Below are 20,555 nucleotides of genomic sequence, written 5' to 3'. Positions count from 1 at the left end.
AGAGTAACGGGCACCTGATGAACATGGCTGTAGCTCACAAAAACCTGTGCCACAGCAAATGCGATAGTCTTTAAGCTGCCACAAGATTTTTTGTTATTCTGGATCCCCCTGTGGGATCCGAGATTAACGTTGCAGCCAAGATGACACAGACACCTTCATCCTGGGAAGTAGCCTTGCCATCCCATAAGGGGGGGGGGCAGAGTTCACCTGGAATTACAGCTGATCTCAAGACGACAGAGATCAGTTCCCTGGAGAAAATGGCTGGTTCGTGGGGATGGCAGTCCTGTTGGAAGGCCACTACTCCTAAAGATTTATCCACAAGACAGACTTAAACTGGTTTATGTAATAGTTTCCCTCATTTTTTCCCCTGCTATAAGCTTTAACTAGTCCTGCAGTGACTGTATGAGGGCTTTGTATCACATAACAGAGACACTGTGGCCGTTGCAAGGACTTTGGGTCAGATGTGCACAGAGAGCTCTGAGTTTTCCTGGCATGCAGAAACCTTGGTTTTCAACCACGGCACACATGCGGCTTCAGCTTTGCCCCATACCATTTCCCTGGTCTGAACCGGCCCTAAAGAACTAGTTGCCCAGTTGGAGAGACATCCAAGTAGCCGTCACTACACACGTGTTTCCCAGTGGTCCCCCTGGGGTGTTTCAGATCCAGAAAATGACTTGGGCGGGGGGGGGGGGGACAGAAACTCGTCCACATGAGTCATGGCCCTAATCTGAATCAGGCCCCCCCACATGCATGGAAAGCGTGGAACTCCCTCTGCATGTGTGATCCATGCGGCAGCCACAGAAACTTTGCATCATGTGAATTGCCTCTGTTCTGTTTTGTCCACGTAATACTCTTTCCTTTTGGGTAGTAGTTTGCTATTTTTGATCCCCCCCCCCTACTTCTCAGCTGGCTTCAAAACTTCTGGAAATTTATTTGTCTACCCCCACCTGAAACAAAATAATAAAGCACCTCCAGGAGAACTGTATTTCAGTGAGGAGGGGGTTAACGCAAAATGTCTTAGGACCTTATCAAATTAGACTTCCCAAGATGCGCAAGGGGATACCAGAGCAAGGGAAGTTGTTAAAATAGATACACATTGGGAGCCTAGGTAGGAACTGTGCATCTGAGAAGGGCACATGGTGGAGAGTCTTTCTCATTACTTAACCTACATGCTAAGATCAGAACGGATATTCTAGTGCCGTCTTTAAAAAGATCCTCCCATCACTGAAATCACTTGTATTGGCTGCAACAAAATAAGTGTAAAAAGAGCTGAAAGTCACTGCAATACGCTCACCGTCACTGGAAAAGAAACACATTGCTGAAACAGGCAAAATATCATCATGGACTATGGAGCTGAGTCAAGTGAAGGGGTCCTGCTTAGAAAAATTTGGGGAGTTCACAGCAGAAGTGAGACGTGAACCAGGTTTACCTGAGTCTATGGCTAAATTATATGATCTATGTCAGTCTTTAGCCAGTTCTGCCTTTGTTTCTAGCCTGGTGCCTGTAGGTCCTCCCAAACGAAGATGCAAACGGGTGGAGAGGCATCCTGATTACCTGTTTATCTGTCCTTTTTCTATGCAAAGGAGTTTCTTTGTATGCAGAAGGTCGAGGCTCTCAGTGTCTGGCATCTCTAACTGAAAGAGATTGTGATAGCTGAGCTGGATATTGAGCCAGCGGGACCAGGGGTCTATCTTGGCATAAGGCGGCTTGATGTGAAAGGAATGCAGGCATTTGTTTCTGCTATTTGTCCATAACACATGGTATTCAGAGATACACTTCTTTTGTACATGGAAGTTTCACAGCGATAAGTTGCCATTTTGTTTGTGGATGTTCTTCCTTCTCTTTGAATACAGCCTGATAGTGATGATTGGTTCAGTTTTGTTTGGGGTTTGCTTATTTATTTAGATGTGAACTTTTGCTTCTTTGTGGGGGAGGTCTTTGGTGGTTCCATGGCTAACCAAATGGGCACGAAACATCCTCTCTCCACTTAAGGCACCCCATAATACTTAGCATTTATGTAGCATTTTCAGTCTTCAAAGTACTCACATGCATGCATCCGACGAAGAGAACTGTGGTTCTCAAAAGCTGATGATGCATCTGATGAAGAGAGCTGTGGTTCTTGAAAGCTGGCGATGCATCTGACGAAGAGAGCTGTGGTTCTCGAAAGCTTATGATACAATAAAGTTGGTTATTCTTAAAGGTGCTGCTGAACTCTTTACAATAATGGACTGTGGAGCTGAGTCGGGTGAAGGGGGCTTGCTTAGAAAAACCTGGAGAGCTCACAGCAGAAGTGAGGCTTGAACCAGGTTTACCTGAATCTATGGCTAAACTATATGATCTATGTCAGTCTTTAGCCAGTTCTGACTTTGTTTCTAGCCTGGTGCCTGTAGAGCCTCCTAAACAAGTTGCAAAAGAGTGGAGAACCGTCCTGATTACCTGTTTATCTGTCCTTTTTCTATGCAAAGGAGTTTCTTTTTATACAGAAGGTCCCAGGCTCTCAGTGTCTGGCATCTCTAACTGAAAGGTATTAGATCCAGAGGAGTTAGCTGTGTTAGTCTGTAGTTGCAAAATAGTAAAGAGTCCAGTAACACCTTTGCATCTGACTAAGAGAGCTGTGGTTCTTGAAAGCTTATGCTACAATAACGTTGGTTAGTCTTAAAGGTGCTACTGGACTCTTTACTATTTTGAAAGATCTTGTGATAGCTGAGCTGGATATTGAACCAGCTGGACCCAGGGTCTGTCTTGGCATAAGGCAGCTTGATGTGAAAGGAATGCAAGCATTTGTTTCTGCTATTTGTCCATAACACATGGTATTCAGAGATACACTTCTTTTGTACATGGAAGTTTCACAGCGATAAGTTGCCGTTTTGTTTGCGGATGCCCCTCCTTCTCTTTGAATACAGCCTGATAGTGATGATTGGTTCAGTTTTGTTTGGAGTTTGCTTATTTATTTAGCTATTGCTTCTTGGGAGGGGGTGGTCTTTGGTGGTTCCATGGCTAACCACATGTCTCCCCACTTAAGGAACACCATAATACTTAGCATAATACTTAGCATTTATGTAGCGTTTTCAGTCTTTAAAGTACTTTTCATTATCTTGCTGTACTGCTTACAACAATAGCCCTCCAAGGTAGGCCAGTGTTAGTACCCTCATATCGAGAGGGACTTAGGCTGGTAGAGCATGACTAGCCCAAGGCTATCTAGTGAGAGGTTATATCTGAGCCAAGGGCTTCCCAAATTAGAGCTCATTCTCTTAGGGAACAGCTGTATGTTACGTTTTAAATACTGCTTTTCCAAAACATAGCATCTGGATTTGGGTTTTGGGGTGGGGATGAGAGAACAGCATAAGGGGGTTAACTCCTTCCTTCCCATTGAAAAACAACTTCCTGAGCCACTAACCCTCCTTAGGAAAAAAGTGAGAGCACCCATAAATGTGTAAAATACTAAAAATGGCTTGGATGAGTGGTGATTTCAGTGAGAAAAAAGGAAGGGGAGAAATTATTAGAAGACCTTTGTTCCCCTTCCCTCCAAAAAGCTGTCCTGCAGCCGTCCTGAGAACTGCTATATTTTACAATCCAGGCGTCTTCATAAAGATTGAACCAAATGCATTGTGCCTATTTATTTATTTGCCTCATTTATGCTTTTCTTAACAGTGGGGATCCAAAGCAGCTAACATCATTCTCCTTTCCTCTGGTCCAAAGTTACCTAGCAAGCTTCCATGACAGAGTGGGAATTCAAATCTGGGTCTCCCAGATCCTAGCCCAACACTCTAAACACTACACCAGTGTAGGAGAGTCATCTGTGAAATATAAAATAGTAAAGAGTCCAGTAGCACCTTTAAGACTAGCCAACTTTATTGTAGCATAAGCTTTCAAGAACCACAGTTCTCTTTGTTAGATGCATCGTCAGGTTTCGAGAACTACAGCTCTCTTCGTCAGATGCAACTTTATTGTAGCATAAGCTTTTGAGAACCACAGTTCTCTTCCTCAGACAAAGAGAGCTGCGGTTCTCGAAAGCTTATGCTACAATGAAGTTGGTTAGTCTTAAAGGAGCTACTGGACTCTACTATTTTGCAACTACAGGCTAACACGGCCAACTCCTCTGGTTCAGTGAAATATAGTCAGGTAGACAGAAACCAAACTTTTGACTCTTTGCATCAGAGCTAAAATCCTTCTCCGTCAAAGCCTTGATTAGCAGGAGGCCTTATTTCTCTCTGGGACATGTTTGTGCCTTTTCTTTCTTTAAACAATTCTTTGGAAGGATGGATGATGGCACCAAAAGTGAACAACTGTTTAAAGCAGGCTAGCTGTAAACTGGAGGCAAGCAGGGAGTTGGAAAGGGACAATGCTCAAGGAGAGTAGAGCTTAATCTGGGATGGGGGGGGGGGAGGCTGTCTTGAGTGAGTGGCATGGAGCAGGGTGCATTGTTGGGAAAAACAATCCCCATTGTTCGTGTACCTGTAATCTACACACCAAAGTCAGTGAGCTCTACAGGCAAACAAAAGAAATCAGCTTTCTGACAAGCGCTAGGGTCGCGTGGGGGTCACTGTGGGGTCACTGGCCTTTTCTTTTGGCTCTCGCTGCTGGTTTGTTAAACAATTGAGCATCTCCTCTCTTTTTTTTCCTCCAATGGATGGGTGGAGGGACCTTCCATGCATTGCAAACTCACCCAGCCTTCTCCTGGAATGAGAGAGGCTGTACCAATGACGAGCACTTCGGTCCTATTCTGCACCCCCTCCTAAATGAGAGCGGGGTTGTATTGTGGGATGTTCAGCATTTCCGGTTGCAAATGGAGGGAACGGAGCAGTCAGCTTTTCTGAGTAAAATAGTAAAGAGTCCAGTAGCACCTTTAAGACTACGCTTTCGTTGCTGTAATTTGTCAGACACTTCCGATGTATGTGAATGCATGGTTACGTTTATTGCATAGCCCCTGAGAAAGCTGTACAAGCGAAACAATATTTGCTAGCGTGTTGTCGGGCTCGTATCCTTGGGACGGACGTCTCCATTCACACGGCAGGCGGTAGAGGCTCGACCCGGAATTGGAGCACGAACTTGGCCTGATTTCATTTCTTACTGTGACTGTACGCTCCTGAGGACTCAGTTCTTGACATTATTTTTGGGTCAGGCTTCATACCTTCGCTTATAGTTTCAGTTGGGCATTTTGCAGCCTCCTTGCCTATGAGGAACGTCTGAATTCTATTATTGCATTGCAGTTTAGTGGAAATGAACATTGGATTGTTTTGATACTTACTATGTGTCTGTGATATAGATGTTAGTTATGTGCAATCTATTTCATTGTGTGTAATTGTACATTATCTTTAACTATTGGTAGCATTTTGCATTGTTCTTATCCTTTAATTATAATAATATTTTGGAATAATTGTATTTGTGGAGGGAGTCTTTGTTTGTTCTTGCACTTTTAAGACTAACAAACTTTATTGTAGCATATTGTAGCTCTCTTTGTCAGACATGCATCTGATGAAGAGAGCTGTGGCTCTCGAAAGCTTATGCTACAATAAAGTTGGTTAGCCTTAAAGGTGCTGCTAGACTCTTTACTATTTTGCAATTACAGACTAACACGGCTATCTGCTCTGGGTTTCTGGGTAAACTAATCTCTGCAAGGAAAGCCCTACTTGCTGGACATTGTAGCTAGAGAGGGAACAGAGTTTGGTGTAATAATGGAAGTAGCAATCAGGATTGTATAGGGACAGAACCCTTTTTGTTCTCCCCAAATTATAATTTCCAGGATTCTTTGGAAATTGTATTTTAGCCCCGCGGTGCAGAGTGGTAAGCTGCAGTACTGCAGCCCAAGCTCTGCTCACGACTTGAGTTCGATCCCAGCAGAAGCTGGGTTCAGGTAGCTGGCTCAAGGTTGACTCAGCCTTCCATCCTTCTGAGGTCGGTAAAATGAGTACCCAGTTTCCTGGGGGTAAAGTATAGATGACTGGGGAAGGCAATAGCAAACCACCCCATAACAAAAGTCTGCCAAGAAACTGTCGTGATGCAACATCCCCCCATGCGTCAGTAATGACTTGCATAGGGGACTACCTTTACCTTTTAAAAAATAGTTATTTACATTATTTATAGTCCACGTTTCTCGAAGAGACTCCGGGTGGACTCCAAGCAGTAAAAGTCAATATGATCAGTGGTTGGGGCCTTCAATAAACAATACAACAGGGCAAGGGTTGCAAAAATGTGAAAACTCGCAGAAATCTGATACAGAGCTGATACAATGCTGAAACAAAACATAAGCAAATTGACATAGCATATTAAACAATGCAGAACTATCCAATAGGAGCATACTTATATCAACAGGCAGTACTGAGTAATAGTTAGGGCTTTTTTTTCAGTGGGAACGCGTTGGAACAGAGTTCTGGTGCCTCTTAAAAATGGTCACATGGCCAGTGGCCCCGCCCCCTGATCTCCAGACAGAGGGGAGTTTAGATTGCCCTCCGCACCGCCAAGCGGTGCGGAGGGCAATCTAAACTCCCCTCTGTCTGGAGATCAGGAGGCGGGGCCACTGGCCATGTGAATATTTTCGCCGAGGACGATTTAAACTTTAAAAAACTCCCCCCCTTGTTCCAGCTGACCCAAAGTGACATCATTGTGCGGTCTTGAGTTCCACCACTGAGTTCCACCACCTCTTTCCCCAGAAAAAAAGCCCTGGTAATAGTAATAGTCTTTCATGTCCCTTTCTTAAAGCATCTCTCTGAAACATTTCCTTACTGCCCAGTCCTAATGCCTGTGTAATACTTCAGTTTTGCATAGTTGATGGAAAGCCGGGATAACAGGAGCTTTCCTGCCGTCTTCAGGCAAGCCATTCCGTAAGGTGGAGGGCTACCATCGAGAATACCCATATATGAACAGCTGTTGATTTGCCCAATGGGGAGGGGGTGGCACCTGCAGACAGGGGCGGCGCAAGGGTTTACCTCACTCGCGGCCGGCGCGCAAGGGTTTACCTCACTTGCGGCTGGCCGGCTAGGCACCCGCATGCGCGTGTGCGCGCACCGGCCTGCGTGATGACGTCACGCATGACGTCATCACGGGAGCGCACGCGCCGCCGCCGGCCCAATTGCTGTGGCGGGCGGCCTCCGAGCTCTCCCGCTTCGGTTGCCTGCGCCGCCGCAGATGCCTGCCCGCGGTGGCTGCGCCTGGCCGGGGGCTTGTGCTGGCGGCGGCGGCAGCAGCGCAGGGTGGGAGGGATAGGAGGCTGGTCCTTTGTGGCACGCGCTCCCGCCCGCCGCGCCTCCTCCGGCGCTCCCTCCGGCACCCCGTGCCTGCGGCCACCGCCTACCTGGCCTCAATAGGCGCACCGGCCCTGCCTGCAGAAGGCCCTGTTCAGATGAGAGATGCTGCTATGGTGGGGCATAGGGAGAGAGGCAGTCCTGTGACTATGAGGGACCAAGTGCCAAAGCGTTCAAAGCCGGTCATGACAATTTATAACAATAAAAGCACAGCTACCCACCCCCCAGCCCCCAACCCTTACTAAACAGGAGTCCAGCCCCACTCTAAAGACTAACACAATTTCTTCCCGCATGAGCTTTCCTGAGTCTGTGTAACTCAAGAAAGTTTATGCCGGAATAAATAGTGTTAGCCTTTAAGATGCTGCTGAATTAATTTGCTGCACAGACTAACATGGCTGCTAGCCCTCTGAAATAATTGCCTGCTGATTATAATGATTTACCAAAGAACTATCCGCAGGAGAGGGAACAAAGTTTAACAACCAAAGAGCAGTGTTGAAAAATTAGATCTTGATACGAGGTCAGATCACCTAGTTTACCATTGTCCACTCTCAGCAGTAGGAGCTCTCCAGGGCTTCAGGCCTTCTCAAAACTTTCTAGCTGGACCAGGGCTAAAGTTGCGTTGTGTTGTAGGCATGCCCCACCTGCCTCCATCCACCTTGGTCCTGTAGACCAGATGTGCAGTGGAGGAACTGAAACGCCAGACAAGCAGCAGATAGATTTGAATCTAATTTTCCCAACCTGGCCCTGTTGGGCTGTGTACCTTTTTTCAGCAGGCGAAGTATGGCTCCCTGGGGCTGTTTCTGGTCAGAAAAATGGTGCAAGGGGGGGGTTCAGCCCCTGTTCCCTGCATGAACCTGAGAATTAAGTTCTAAGCACACACCTCCTAGTTCCTGTCTAACTGATAGGACTGGCATGGGGAGGTGAGGGGTGTGTGTGTGGTGGGACTCAGGACATTATTCTTAGGCCCACTGAGCTCCTTTAATTGGCTATGCCAGGGACTGAACCTGAGACTTCTGTATGCTCCGCCTGTGCGGCACAGTTGAGGTCCCTCTCCAAGAAGAAAAGAGACCCTCATATGAATGTGCCTTGTACCACTGACAGACCTACCTCAACATTGTCTGTCCTAGCCCCTCAGCGAAACCGGCTTCCTGATTCACTCTCTTAACCACTACACAATGCAAACTCTCCTTATGCCACAGAAAATATAAATAGTTATTTTTAATTTTTTAGATACATTTATACTCTGCTTTTTTCCTCAAAGCAGCTTACAATATCTTCCTCCCCTCCTGTGAAATGAAGATGAAATCCTGCCCTCAGGTCGTAGTTGACCCCTGGTAGGGTCGGTTGGGATAAAAGACAGTGACTGGCCCAAAGTCACCCAGTGAACCTTCATGGCAGACTGGGATTCGAACGCAGGTCTCCCAGATCCTAGTCTGATAGTCTAACCACTATAAAACACTGGCTTCCTATGTGAAAATATCTTCACTTGGTAAATATCTTCACTTGGTAAGTGAAGGGGTGCAAGGCAGGAGTTCCCCTGGTGAGGTGCCATCACAGAGGAAGCTCTGTCTACCGGGGTCAGCCATCTCATTTAGGTACAGTGATCAGATTCAGAAATCAGCTGCATGTGAATATCTCTGATGAGGGGGTGCCATCAGTGAAGGGCAGTGAAGTCCGGCACTGGGCAGGGGGTTGAACTAGATGGTCTGTATGGCCCTTTCCAACTCTGTGATGATTCTGTAAGGGCCACCACAAAATGGCCCTACCCACTCAGCCACTGAAGATTACCTCAAATGGCGGGCAGGACCATGAGCAAACCTGGCAGGTACTCTGGGCCCAATCTGTCAAAGAATTTAGACATTGAAACCAGCATTTTGAATTGTATCCAGAAACCAGTTGGAAGCTACTGGATAACCTGGTGGTTTGACAAGAGTGTTTTCAGTGTCAGGCTCGGAATGGGGCGACCCAGGCTGTAAAGTTCAGCCCTAAAGTTCACTGGGTGAGCTTGGCCAGCTGTTCTCTTGCAGCCTATCCCACACCACAGGGATTTTGTGAGGATAGAAGGAAAGACAGGAGTGGGGTGTGTGCCCTGAGCTCCTTGGAGCATGAGTAGGAAAAAAAACGTAACAGATGATCCCGCTCTGATGTGGTCCTGCCACCCAGACCAATTAATTAACCGGCAGTCTTCGTCATGTTGATATACCCGTTGGACCTGGCACTCCGAATTAATTGACCCTTTGGGAAACCCCGCCAAAAGTAGTCCTTATTTGAACAGCCTCTCCTCTTAACAACAACATCTAAAGAGGCGTTTGAGTTTGAAGTGATTTTAAGCAGTCAAATTTGTCAATGGAAACTTTAGTCAGAGATTAAAATCCCACCCCCCAATTAATCAGTGGGACTGATAACACCCCCCTCCCCAAAACCTGAGTGTGCTTTTTAGCAGCTACCCCCATTGACCATGATGTGACCTTTGTGGTGGAATGTCCGCACAATAGTGGTAACGGAGGGGCTCCCTGCCCTTCTGTCCAGGCCTGATTGCTTACAAGATGTCCTACGAGCACATTGTCAGCAAAATCAGCTGTTTTCAGTGTTTCTCTGCCTGCTTTTACAATAACACACCAGCATGGAGTCCAGGGGTTGTCATGGCATTGTTTCTACCCCTCTTTTGCCCCCCTCCCCCGGTTATGCATGCTTAATTGACAATTAAAGTTGGTCTTTGAACCGCCCTTGGTGCCTTTGATGTGTCTTCATCCTTCCAGCATCGACTTTTGTTTTCTTGCATTCAGGGCTACTGGGTTTCTTGCTTTAAGCACCATTCATTTATTCAGAGACGGATGGAAAGGCTGTTAAGATTGCCCCACTGCCACACCATCCTTTTTAGCTCTGGACTGTTGGTCAACAGGACCCACCCCCTCATCTAAGACCTCATCGCCTCTGGAGGTTCAAACATTAGGAGAGACCCTTTTAGAACAAGGATCTATAACTTATGGCTCTAGAGCCAAAATCATGGCTCAATACAGAACCCAATATGGTTCTTTAAAAAACAAAATGAAATATTTAAGCCAAGGTGTACTGGCAGAGTGGGTGGGATGCTAAAATAACCAGTATGAGAAGGGAAGGGCAGGCAAAGATTTTTATGGCACTAACAATGCCATCCTAAGCAAAGGAGTTAGCCGTGTTAGTCTGTGGTAGCAAAATCAAAAAGAGTCCAGTAGCACCTTTAAGACTAACCAATTTTATTGTAGCATAAGCTTTCGAGAATCAAGTTCTCTTCGTCAGATGCATGGTACAAAAACTGGTCAAATATAGAAGAGGAGAGGGGAGGAGAGAGAAGATGTAATATTTGAACAGTTTCTGTACCATGCATCTGACGAAGAGAACTTGATTCTCGAAAGCTTATGCTACAATAAAATTGGTTAGTCTTATAGGTGCTACTGGACTCTTTTTGATTATCCTAAGCAAAGTTACACCCTTCTAAGTCCATTGACTTCAATAAACTGAGAAGGACCTAACTCTGCTTAGCATGGTTCGAGTCCAGCAGCATGACACGGTCAAGCGTTTCTTAGAGATGCTTTTAATAAAGAGAAATGATAGAGGAAAATAGTGGCCAGTAGCCAAAGTGCAAATCCTGTGCAGATTTATGCCAGAGTGCTAAAACACAGGGGTAGCCCAGGTGAGCCTCATCTTGTCAGATCTCAGAAGCTAAGCAGGGTCGGTCTTGGTTAGTAACTGGATGGGAGACCTCTATGGAAGACCAGGGTTGCAGAGGCAGGCAGTGGCAAACCACCTCTGATAGTCTCTTGCCCTGAAAACCCTATCAGGGGTTGCCATAAGCCAGATGTGACTTGAGGGCACTCTCCTCCACCACCCCTGGGTATATTTATGACTTGTTGCAATACCTCATATGTACCACTTCCCAATAAAGGACACACAAGAATCAGTGTTTGGGCTTTATGGATTTGTTAATCAGCATGTCCATTATCGGTGGTGGTAAGCTGTATATTTTCAGTAATGCAAATAGGCTCGCTCTTTGTGGATCGTGGCACTTTAATTATAAAAAGTTGCTGATGCTTCCTCTGCAAGAACTAGCTGGAGAACCAAACAGATGCGATAGCCCCTCTAGCCCGAGATTGCCTTTTCGTTCCATTGCCACACTTACACACAGCCGTGTGTCACTGATGTGATTTCACAAAACAGAGTGAGTAGCCGCTCCAACCAGGCGTTTAATGAGAGTAATGCAGGTCAGATGAGAAGGCTTCAGCCACTTCTGCCGGCACACCCAATTCAGGAGGAGACAGTGGCATGTGGAAGTCTGGGAGGTATAAAACGCCCACTGAACACCCTTGCTTAACAAACATGAGAACGTGGTAATATTCAAACCTGCCTTTGGTCAAAGCCCTCAAATCCACCCACGAAAGCGATGAGGCTTCAGACAAGGAGGTCCACACTGGCTCTTGCAGAACTCTGGGGCTCTCTCTCGTTCCTTGCTGCATCAGATGGATCAAGTATCTCAGGGTTGCACTTTCATTAGCCTGCGGAGCCCACCAATCCTGAGGATGCTCACACACAGCTTGTGATGGCAGTTCCCTGCCCCTGTGGTCCCATGCAATGGACAGGGGCACTTAGGGAATGTGCTGGAGCTGCGTCAGCACATAAATTCCAGTTCTGAATTTGTTCTCAGTCCATTTTGATTCTGAGCGGTATTCTTAAAAAAAAAAAAAAACTGGTTCGCTTAGCAACTAGGAGACTGACGTAAGAACTGGGAAGCACCAGGTTCAAATCTCCCCTCGTTCATGGGCCCACTGGTTTTCCTTAGGCAGGGGTCAGCAAAGTCAAGGCCCAATGCCTTCCAGAGAGGGTTCCTTTGCTCCAGCTGGGAATGGTAGAGAGCACCAGACTTAGGTTCCGCTCAGCCCACATTTCTTTCTAGAGGAAGAACTTGGGAAAGGCTGTGCAGAATAACTTTTTCATACTTCTTGAAGCCCTGATCTTCCCCCAGGACAACGCATGGGCAATCATGAACATAAAGGAAATAGTATGCTTAGCGCGAGGGCCACTGGAGGGCATCCCAGACCTGGGGCTGGCCTTTTAAAACAAGTCCCACAGCTTGCTCCAACAAGGTGGCTTTTACCTGTCTCTTAAATATTGGCAGCAAAGGGAGCTGTATAAACCTAAGGATGGTATTCTTAATTTAATGAGAATGTTTAAACCTGAGGATGGCATTCTTAATTCAGTGCTGAAGAATGCTGTTAATGGCATTCTTCAGCATTGATGCATCTGACGAAGAGAGCTGTGGTTCTCAAAAGCTTATGCTACGATAAAGTTGGTTAGTCTTAAAGGTGCTACTGGACTCTTTATTATTTTGCGACTACAGACGAACATGGCTCACTCCTCTGGATCTATGACCATGGAAAGTTCAGCTTTAATACCATCGTTGAACTTCATTCTATGTAGATGTCACATTTTAATTTCAGTCTTCCTCTCAAGATGCACAAGACAGTATAAAAAATTCTTCTCTTCTTGATTTGGTCTTCACAACAACCCTGCAGACTAAGTCTGAGAGACAGTGACTGGCACAAAATCATCCAGGGAGTTGTATGACTGAGTTGGGATTCGAACCCAGGTGTTCCCCGTTCAAGTAAGGCACTCTGGCCACTGGCTCTGACCGTGGGAGGCGCACAGAGGAAGGCCTTTGAAGATGACCAAGAGGTACTAAGAAGCTCATAGGAGCAGAAGTGGCCTTTTAAGTTACCATGTTCCTAGGCTGTTTTAGAGAATGTGCCATAGGACCCACTGAAACCTACGTGGGTTCCTTGGCAGGTGTGCTCATTTGCAGACTCTTTAGAAATGATGTCCTGAATCCAGAAAATTTGAAACCCACAACTTTATCCCAGTTTTAATTTGTCCCACCTGCACAGTGCAAAGGGGGGCAGGGGGTGAAGTCTGAAGCTCCCCAGGCCGGCTGTTATACTAACCTCACTGATGGCTACCCATGCTGGGATTTGAACTGGCCTTGCACTGTTTCTCCAGCCATGTCTGGGGCACTAAATTCCTTCACTGCTTAACAGCGATGGGGGCGGGGTGGGGGGAGTCAGCAGCACTTTGGCCTCCTCTGGCTGCTGCCCCAGTCTGCAGCTCATTCCAAACTGTTCCCATAGGCTTGCTCCCCAAATAGGATTTTAATTTCAGGTAAAGCTGTATCATTATTTATGCATGCTTAAAATGTGTTAGCAACATGCCTTGAAGCTTTTAAAAGGGAGATAGAGGCAGATTTATTTTTTAAAATATGTTGATTACAATCTTTATTGTGTCTGCACAGCAACCCTGTGAAGCAGGGCTCCCATTTTGTTTCATTGTTTATTTTATTTAAGCCATTTTTATCCTGAGCTTGTAACAAATTCGTAAAGCATCTTACAATCCACTCACCCCCAGTAATCCCCTCAATATAAAACCATCTAAGAAGTAAACGCTGGCCAAATAAATTCAGCAGGAAGATTAACAATAAAATTAAAAACAAAAAGCCATGGCAAAGTAATTATTAAAAAAAATAACAACAAAAGCAGAAGGGATAATAAATAGTAAAATAGTAAGCAGAGCAAAATAACTGGACTAATAGTGCCTATGGGGATGTTTTATAGAAGAGGGCACTGGCGATGATAGGTATAGATTCTTACTAAGGCACGTTCAGCCTCAAACTTTTGGGTGTCAAAAGGAGAAAGTCCCAATTGCAGCCCCCATCTCCCGCTCCCAGTCACACACAAATTACTCCTGGAGACAGTCCCTGTTGTGCTGGAGAGTCAGTCCCTTGAGTGAGATCCACTCCTCTTCCTTAAAAATAGATCAAGGTGGATCAAGATACCTGAAGAAGTGAGCAAATGAGCCCTTCGCAGATATCTGAAGAACTGAGCTACGACTCACAAAAGCTCGTACTCTACCACAATTTTTGTTAGTTTTATTGATGCTACTGGACTATTGCTCTTTTCTTCCTTTCAGAGTATAGTCACTTTGCTGGCGCCCCTTTTTGGACTTAGTGCCCCGCAGTAAAACCCTAGAAAAAGTGATTAGGTAGCCATGTTGGTCCATAGCACAGTGCGAACCTCCAAAAGCCATGTAACTCCCTTTATTATGGCCAGGGCTTTTTTTCAGGGGGAACGCGGGGGAACGGAGTTCCGGAACCTCTTGAAAATGGTCACATGGCTGGTGGCCCCGCCCCCTGATCTCCAGACAGAGGGGAGGTTAGATTGCCCTCCGCACTGCTGCGCAGAGGGCAATCTAAACTCCCCTCTGTCTGGAGATCAGGGGGCGGGGCCACCGACCATGTGACCATTTTCACTTAGGGTGATTTAAACTTTTTAAAACTCCCCCCTTGTTCCAGCTAACCCAAAGTGACCTCATTGTGTGGTCCTGAGTTTCACCGCTGAGTTCCACCACCTCTTTTCCCAGAAAAAAAGCCCTGATTACGGCCAACCAAAATAACACAACACAGTGTGCAGGGTAGGGCTTTGATACAAGTTCTCTCAAGCTCTTCATGCTGGATGTGGTGGCTAGTCTCTGTTTTCATGCTGGGCAGAAGAGGCCGAAAATGGAAGCCATTCAACTGAAAATGTAACGACCAAACTCAGCGAACCGTGGCAGGTTGTCCTAGCCCATATCTTTGATATATCTAAGCAAAAAACAGACGTGATATTGTCGAAGGCTTTCACGGCCGGAGAACGATGGTTGTTGTGGGTTTTCCGGGCTGTATTGCCGTGGTCCGGGCTGTATTGCCGTAGACCACGGCAATACAGCCCGGAAAACCCACAACAACCAGACATGTGATAATTGGGCAGGAGGGAGGTGAGTAAGCCTCATCTGGGAACAATGTATTGTGGGGCTGCCCCGAAGACATGCTGGACTGTGGACTCTGAAAGAGAACTGGAAATAGGAGATGTACAGCCCCGGAGTTGGCAGCCCCCACGGCATTGCTCTGTTGTCTGCCCCACAGAATTTATTCCGATTATTATTCGAATAATGGGTTAGATTTATTGCTTAGAGCACATTAAAGGAATATTTTACATTACAACATTAAACCTTTTTGCATCAATTTCAGGTGTGTGCGCTGGAGGGGGGGGTTGTATCGGAACCAGCTGAGGGGGGAGGGGTTAGCCCTCTCACCCCAGTGCAGTATTCTTGATATGAGATGTTCATCCCCTGAAGCTGCTCTTTGCCACACTAGGGGGGGAAAGCATTTTAAAAAATTAATACCCATACCCAGGGCTTTTTTTTTCAGCTGGAACGCGGGGGAACGGAGTTCCGGAACCTCTTGAAAATGGTCACATGGCTGGTGGCCCCGCCCCCTGATCTCCAGACAGAGGGGAGTTGAGATTGCCCTCCGCGCCACTGGAGCAGCGCAGGGGGCAATCTCAACTCCCCTCTGTCTGGAGATCAGGGGGCGGGGCCACCAGCCATGTGACCATTTTCTCTGAGGGCAACCCACTGAGTTCCACCACCTCTTTCCCCAGAAAAAAAGCCCTGCCCATACCTCAAATGTGGCTCCTAAATTGAGATTTCTGCACCCCCATCTGGCTCATCTAAAGACACTTAGTGAGCTCACAACGGAGAAAAGATTTGGACCAGGGCTTCTGGGTCTTTCAGGCACCCTGATTGCCGTACTGGTCCTTGATTTGTATTTAATTTTTAAACACTTATTTATTTAATAAATAAATTTAAACACTTGTTATCCTTTTGCTTTTGAGTACTTAAGACTCTTATCACACCCTGTTTGGGTTAATTTGCTCAGGGTATCCTGGAACATACAAAGTCAGAAGCAACAAACGGGGTGGACAGGCAGGGCAGATTTTCTCCCATAACTTCTTAGGAAAGTTCCCTCCCCTCCCCAAACTCTGCCTGTCCTAGGCTCCACCCCCTCCCCAAAGCTCCAGGATTTTCCCTACCAGGAGTTGGCAACCATGAAGACACAAGTCTGAGCTTGGTAGACCTGATGCTACCAGCCTGGAATGGTCACTTGGTTAAGCTTGCTGTAGGGTGGTTTTAAGGTCCCATTCATCTTTAAAGAAACTACAAAGAGCTCCAATTAGGGTTGCCATGTCCAGGTTGGGAAATTCCTGGAGATTTTGATGGAGGAGCCTAGAGAGGTTGGGGTTTAGGAAGAGGAGGGGCCTCGATGGGGTATAATGCCATAGAGTTCACCCTTCAGAGCAGCCATTTTCTCCAGGAGAACTGGTCTCTGTTGCCTGGAGATCAGTTATAATTCTGGGAGATCTCCAGCTACCACCTGGAGGCTGGCAACCCTAGCTCCAATGCATCAAAAGCATTTCAAGATTTTTCTTTGCCAACAAAGCACAGCAGTGCTTGTTGGATCAAGGTGGGTAGCTGTGTTAGTCTGTCTGTTCAGTAGAAAAGAGCAAGAGTCCAGTAGCACCTCTAAGACTAACAAAATTTGTGGTGGGGTATGAACTTCCGTGAGCTGCAGCTCACTTCTTCAGATACTTGTTGTTTGGTTGTGCCGCATTTTCCTTTAAGGAGCAGTAATGCTTTATGGCACAATGTTTTTCCTGCTTCCTCTGCTGACCTCAAGCAGCTCTATAGTAGATTTGCGGGACTGTGATTAAGCAATAGGCATATTACTTTTAGGCAACGCAGCCCGGTCCTGTTTTCATGTAGAGGAGCAGCTCTTAGGCCTAAAAGTCACTGGAATGGGATAATGTGTTTTGTTATTTGATTGTACCCGTTTTTGTCATTTCCAAATAGTTCCTGTAAATAAAAATGTCCTTGTTAAGTAGTGAGGCATCTCAGGTTGTTTGTGTTGCTTTAGCAAAATGGACCTTCAAGTAAACCAAACCCATCCCCTCGTCTCTTGCTTCCTTCTTTCTAGAGAGAGAGCATATAAGCACCACCATATAATAATTAATGCCTCTGGTTACTCAGATTTCGAGATGTTTGGCTCGTTTGTTTTCTGGACTTTCGGAGGACCGCTGTGGTGACGCTTGGGGCCTACTTCTCAAATGCCCAAAGGGGCACGACCCTGCCTTTATGCTTTCTTGATCATTATAGCATCCAACATGTTGTTTAAGTACCCTTTCTGTTTTTATTGGGGATAATTAGAGCTTTATGGCACCATCTAAATGGGTGGAGGCCCAGTCACAATAAACTGGTTTATAATGGACATAAATGATTCACCTTACAATTTCAATGCCCTTTTGAGTGGCAGTCTCCTACTGGCTTCGGGGCCTCTTGGTCTCTTCAAATTGCTGCTGGGGCTGCTAGCCCCCAGGCGTGGCCTGGAGAGCTCCCAGAATGACAGCTGATTTCCACACTGATGGGACCCGTTCTCCTGGAGAAAATGGCTGCTTTGGAGGGTGGACTATATGGCATTATTCCTCACTGAGGTCCCACCCCTCCCTGAACCCCCCAGGCTCCACCCCCAAATCTCCTAATTGGCTCTTAGAGGTCAGGATATTGAAAAGACTAGTTGGTGGCTTGAGGGTTGGAGGCCGTGGTGTATACTGCAACTTAGGGTTGGGAGCCTCCAGGTGGTGGCTGGAGATCTCCTGGAATTACAACTGATCTCCAGCCGACAGAAATCAGTTCCCCTGGAGAAAACGGCTGCTTTGGAAGGTGGACTCTATGGCATTATACCCTGCTGAGGCCCCTCCCCTCCCAAACCCCACCCACTCCAAACTCCACCCCCAAAATCTCGGGACTTTTCTAACTTGGAGCTGGCTATAGCTCTTTAACAACCTGGAGCTGGTAACCCTACTGCGACCCCATGCAGTGTGGTTTGCATGAAACCTAAGTGGGAGATGAGTGTCTCTTGTCTTTGTTTTATGGTGGCCAACTAGTGTTACTAGTCCCCCGCTGGGGGCAGGGGATCCCCCTCTCCCACCCTCCACCCCCTCCCCTGCTTATCTGGCTGGCGGGGGTGGAACAGGCAATACAGTGCACTCCTGGGCGGTGTGGCGTGCTCCCACGGGCCCAATCCATGCCTGAATCGGGCCTGAATCAGGCCAAATCGGCCTGGAATGGGCCCAAATCGACCTGGACTGGATCACTGTGGCGCACAGGAGCACTCCCGCGTACCTCATTGGACCGTTACAGGCCAATTTGGGCCCAATCTGGGCTGATTTGGGCCAGCGTTGGGCCTCTGCAGAGCGCGGGAGTGCTCTCACGCTCCGCAGCAACCCAATTTGGGCCAAATCAGCCCAAATCCAGCCTGACTCAGCCCTCTCCCCTGCGGAGTGCAGGAACCCTCCCGCGGGGGCAGTCGTGGCCCATGTGCTGTTGTCACTTCCCGGAAGTGATGTCATCGTGTGGGCCTGGGAGCATTCATGCACTTTGCGTGTGAGCGACAGACGACGGGGCAGGTAGGTGCCGAGTCCTCCACTTCCTGCCAGGAGGACAGGGGACCTGGCAACCCTGTTGCCAACTCTGTGGTTGGAAATTCCTGGAGATTTGAGGGCAGAGCCTGAGAAGGGCAAAGTTTGAGGAGGGAAGATATTTCAGCAGGGTATAATGCCATAATCCACCCTCCAAAGCAGCCATTTTCTCTAGTAGAACTGATATCTGCAGTTGGGAGACCGGAGAACAGTTGTAATTCTGGGAGATCTCCAGCCTCCACCTGCAAGCTGGCAACTCTTGACCACACTTTTTAATTATAAACACAGAGAGCAGTGCTTGAATTACCAGAGTGGAGACGGAGGGGGGGAGGCTTGATGAAACTGACAAGCCCTGCCCCGACCTCCACCCTTGAATACAACTAGGGAGGTCAAAATGCACACACCCATCCAGCCTTCTACAAATAGTGACAAAGGAGGTCATTTCAAAAAACCACCCTTTCTCTATGTGAGTCAGCCTTTAAAAAATGCTCCGACAGTTCAATTGGTCCATAATTTGTCTGCAAGGAATCTCACACTCTTGCGTATTAGGGATGCCAGCCTCCAGGTGGTGGCTGGAGATCTCCCAGGATGACAGTGGATCTCCAGGCCTTAGTCCCCCTGAATAAAATGGCTGTTTTGGAGGGTGGCATTACACCCTGCTGAGGTCTTTTCCCTCCTCAAACCCCGCCCTCTCCAGGCTCCACCCCCCAAATCTCCAGGAATTTCCCAACCCAGAGCTGCCAACCCTACTGTTGCCACGTAGTTTCAGTTCAAGCGCTGGTCTTGACCTAAATTGCTTCAAACCAGAGGGGTCCCTTTGTCCTCATGTGAGCCAGTCCATGATCTAACATCAGCAACTGGTGTCCTGCTGAGCTCTGGAGATCCACATTAACAGAGATGAGATCAGCAGTTACACCGGACCGGGCTTTTACAATACCGGCTCCCTTACTGTAGAATTCCCAACCCTGGGAGGTCTGTCATACTCTCTCCCTCTTAACTTCCTGGAAACTTGCGAAAACTATTCTGCGCTGGGTACTTTTACTTCCTGATCCTCTTACTTTAATTAATGGACTTCACTACTAAAATCTGACCTAATTTCTGATAGCTGCTTTTATTATTTTTAGGGCTTTTATTGCTGATTTGATCACTTACTGCTTTGGAGGGGGAGGGTTCACTTTTATTCCACTGCAAGGTTTGAATAGTTTCAGTTAGTGTGATAGAAATTTAACATGTTGTGTGTTGTTTTGTGTGCTATTTGAATTGCACAAAGGCAGGATGTAAATCCTATAAGTAAATAAATGAAAAAGTTGAGGGTTGTGGCCCTGGCTCCTTGTTACATGAATGCTAATATAAAATCTATGAGGTTTTTTTGCCGTCACGTACATGCTTGCTTATGACCAAAACTGACTAGACGTATTTTTTTATCACAAAGTTGATAAAGTTTACTTTGAATTTAATTGTTCTTTTAGGTCTGAATGAAAAATTGCACTGTTATATTCAATTTGTACGAATGATCCTTTATAAGATGGGACTCTGTGTCTTGTTTTTTGTCTCATTAATATAATGATATATGTGTGCAGGGCTTTTTTTCAGGGGGAACGCGGGGGAATGGGGTTCCAGAACCTCTTGAAAATGGTCACATGGCTGGTGGCCCCGCCCCCTGATCTCCAGACAGAGGGGATCTCCCCTTTGTCTGGAGATCAGAGGGCGGGGCCACCAGCCATGTGACCATTTTCTCTTGAGGGCAACCCACTGAGTTCCGCCACCTCTTTTCCCAGAAGAAAAGCTCTGTGTGTGTGTGTGTGTGTGTGTGTGTGTGTGTGTGTGTGTGAGAGAGAGAGAGAGAGAGAGAGAGAGAGATTTCTTAGAATCTGTGCAGAAATGTTTAGGAAATTTCTGTCTTCACTAGTAGTGGCAAATGTATTTTATATTGCATAAA

The 20,555-nt window shown here is 46.8% G+C and overlaps 1 protein-coding gene across 3 annotated transcripts in view; it reads left to right on the top strand.

The window, feature by feature from the left end:
• Nucleotides 1-20,555, top strand: part of HNF1B (HNF1 homeobox B) — a 106,108-nt gene that overhangs the window by 46,164 nt on the left and 39,389 nt on the right. The window lies entirely within an intron of this gene.

This window comes from Eublepharis macularius, chromosome 17 (genome assembly GCF_028583425.1).
Source record: "Eublepharis macularius isolate TG4126 chromosome 17, MPM_Emac_v1.0, whole genome shotgun sequence".
In the NCBI taxonomy this organism is placed as follows: Eukaryota; Metazoa; Chordata; class Lepidosauria; order Squamata; family Eublepharidae; genus Eublepharis; species Eublepharis macularius.
Note: the sequence above shows the minus strand (reverse complement) of the source record. Positions and strands in the feature narration are given on the sequence as shown.